Consider the following 3635-nt stretch of genomic DNA (forward strand, 5'->3'; position numbering starts at 1 on the left):
TGGCAGTAATCTCTGCAATCCCTCCAGGGATGCAGTATTGCTTTTGATTTACTATTTTTGTAGGTAGAGGCAGTTCTAATGGCTTCCACTTGGCTTTTCCTACCATAATAGCCCTTACTCCACATGTCAGGGACCCAACGTGGGAATTCTGCAAATTGCTCAGTATATCTATTCCAATTATGCATTCTGGAGATCACTACCAGATGGGTTCAGGGACCCAGTGGACCCACTGTGAGACGCACCTTATCTGAGACTCCATCAATGACTTGACTTCCGTATGTCCCCACTCTGACTGGTGGGCCACAATGATGCTTTGGGTCTCCTGGAATTAGTGTCAGTTCAAAGCCAGTGTCCAGTAATCCCTGAAAAGTCTGATTATTTCCTTTTCCCCAATGAACAGTCACTCTTGTAAAAGGCCTCAGATCCCTTTGGGAAAAGCTGGGAGAAAGATTGACATTATAGATTTTTGGCAATGTAGTGGGGTCCTTCCTCAAATGGACCCGACCTCCCCTTCATTCAAGGGGTTGTGGGTTTGTAAACTGACTCAAGTCTGGGAATTGATTGAGAGGCCATGACACTGTATTCTGGTGATTCAATCTAGGCTGCTGTTCTCATGACCTAGAATTCTTCTGTCTATAGAGATCAAGTAAATATTTAGTAGGCTTGCCATGTATTTCACTATTAGGAACACCATGCACAAGTAGTCAATGCCATAATTCCCCATGAGTCAGACTATTTTGATTACTGTTCCAACTCTGCTATCCATTATGGTAACCATGCCCATCTTGCCTTTGTCAATTAACTGCTGCCACTTGGCCCCTACTACTACAGGGTCCAGTCATCCCCATTGTAGTTAAGTGTCTTAGTTCAATTAGGGCAGTTCCCACTGTCAAATCAGGTTTACATAAAATAGCAGTCACAGCAGTCTTTCAGGGATGCTGGAGCTCCCTTCACAAATTTATTCCTCACCGTACTGGTGAAAGGCATGTTTTCTGGACTCTCCATTTCTGGCTCTAGGGGTCTAATCTGATAGATCCATTGTAACAGGCCAATTTCCCTAAGCCTCTGAATACTTCTACATTATACCAAGGCAGGTCTGGTACTTCAACTTTACTTAAGGTAGGCCACTGCAGGAGCTCTGGTAGCATAGTGCCTAAGGCACTTGACTGCTAACCAGAAGGCTGGAGGTTCAAACCCACCAGCCACTCCTCGGAAGGAAGGTTGGGCAATCTACTTCCATAGTGATACTGCCTCGGAAACCCAAGGAGGGGTCGCTATGAGTTGGGGCCGACTCAGCGGCACATAACAACAACAACAGGCCACTGCATAATCCATGCTTCAGTAATCCAACCAAATAAACTATTAGATCCTTTCCTAACCTCCTGACCTCAAACACTGAATGAAGAATCCATACTTAGTGGGCCTAAATCAATAAACTCAGAGTGATCCAATCTTACATTCCTTGCACCATTATCCACACCCTCAGTAGCCATTCCCATACATATTCCCCAGGTTTCTGTCTGTACATGTTAGCAATATCAAGTAGGTCTTTTCGGGTATCGCATACCACCTCCTCAGTCACACTTTCTCTTTCACCTTTTGGGGCTCGCTTGGACTTAACTTTAATTATAGGTCTAGGAGCAACAATGGGTGGTTGGGGCAGTTCCTGAGAACATTCAGCAATGTCTTCCATGACCTCTGCCTCAGGCAATGACCCAGCAGGACCAGTTTGGCTAATCCCCTCAAACTGAGGGGGAGGGGATAATGGTTTTACAGTAATCCCTTCAGATGGGAGGGATTCAACAGAATTTACAGGCTCCGTATCCTGATCTTCCTGACTCTCTCCCCATATGTCCCCATTCCAGGTTTCAGGATTCCCATTTTTTTTTCCCGATCAATGCCCTCACTTTAACTTCAGACACCATTCTGGGTTGGCAATTTAATTGGCATTGTAATTCAGCCACCCTTACAATAAGACTCTGGGTTTGGTTTTCAGCAATATCAGCTCTGTTACTAGAAGAAATAAGGCTTTCTTTCAGAGCACAACTGCAAACACTGAGGTTTTTTATGCAGTGCTTAAGCCGTGACTCAGCAGCCCTGAGCTCATCTTGCTGTTTCACCACTTTGCCTAGTGTGTAAGTAGAACCAACCAACCAGCTTCCTTATACTCCTCATGCTCACAAAATTGCAGAAAAGTATCAAATACGCCATCGCCCAGAGCCTCACTTCTCAAAAGTAGTTGATCTATTGGTGGTGCTATTTTGCATATTAATGTTGCCACCTCATGCCCTGGATTAACAAGGCCTTCTTTACTAACAGAGGCAGGGTCACTAGTGTCTTTACAATTAATCAAATTGGACAACCAATTTAGGAAGCCCATCCTTATGATTTTGTTTCTCTAGAACCACTCCCGGTACCAAATGTGTTAGACTGGGTTCTCTAGAGAAACAAAACCAGTAAAGCTTATATATAGAGAAAGAGAAATTTATCTTAGGAAAATGGCTCACACGCTTATAGAAGCTGGCAAGTCCAAAGTTCTTGGATCAAATGTCAAGATGAAGGCTTTTCCTGACTCTCGTAGCTGCAGGGGCTGAGGTGCTAAAGGTTGGCAGGCAGTATACTGCTGTTGACTCCAACGAATGACGAATTCAAGATCTCCAGGCCGAATGGTGGATTGTTTGCTCACGGACAATTGTAGGCAGCACAACAGAATCCCGATCCACAGAAGAGTGTCTCTTTTCCCAGGATGTCCATAAATATACTGGAAGCAGGCCTCACCCCTAGGGAAACTCCCTTTCAGTGGATTGTCTGCTCAAAACATATTCATCTGATCCCATCATGGGAATAACCACATCACAACTGCTTAAACCACACAGAATTGTGGTCCAATCAAGCTGACATGCAGCTCCAACAATCACACAGGGATTGTGAGGATAAGGCGGTGTTTGATTCTGTTGTACATAGGGTTGCTGTAAATTGGAGCCAACTCAATGGCACCTAACAACAACAACAATGGCTAATTATCATGCATTTTTTAGTTGTCTGAATGTCCTTTGGTGAAGTGTCTGTTCACCTTCTCTAGCCATCTTTTTTTTGTTGTTGTTGTTGTAGTGTTGTTGTTGTTATGTGCCGTTGAGTCATCTCTGAATCATAGCGACCCCTCATTTGGTTTTCCGAGGCAGTAACTCTATGAAAGTAGATTGCTCAGTCTTCCTTCCGAGGAGTGGCTGGTGGGTAGTAGTTATTTTTAATACATGGCTAATACATACATATTATCAGCCCATCTTTTAATTGGATTATTTGTCTTTTTGTTGTTAAGATGTTTCTATAAATTTTAGAGATTAGCACCTTGTCCAGTCTGTGGGATCTCTTTTTACTCTCTTGGTGAGATCTCTTGATACACATAACTGTCTAATTTTTATGAGGTCCCAGTCATCTATTTTTTTCTGTTGTTTGTGTATTTTTAGTTATGTTTGATATTGTATTTATGCCCTGAATTAGGGCCTCTAAATTTGTCCATGGTTTTTCTTTGTTAATCACTAATAAACTTTTGTCTCTACATTTGCCATTTCTTATCTTTTTATATAAATGTTATTGTTGTTGTTAGGTGCCATGAAGTCGGCTCCGACTCATAG

The 3635-nt window shown here is 42.9% G+C and overlaps 1 protein-coding gene across 1 annotated transcript in view; it reads left to right on the forward strand.

Annotated features, from left to right (window-relative positions):
* Nucleotides 1–3635, forward strand: part of LOC103212531 (zinc finger protein 75D) — a 16148-nt gene that overhangs the window by 11282 nt on the left and 1231 nt on the right. The gene's annotated exons all lie outside the window — the stretch shown is intronic.

Source organism: Orycteropus afer, unplaced genomic scaffold (assembly GCF_000298275.1).
Source record: "Orycteropus afer afer isolate SDZICR_OR568_19922 unplaced genomic scaffold, OryAfe1.0 scaffold00993, whole genome shotgun sequence".
Lineage (NCBI taxonomy): Eukaryota > Metazoa > Chordata > Mammalia > Tubulidentata > Orycteropodidae > Orycteropus > Orycteropus afer.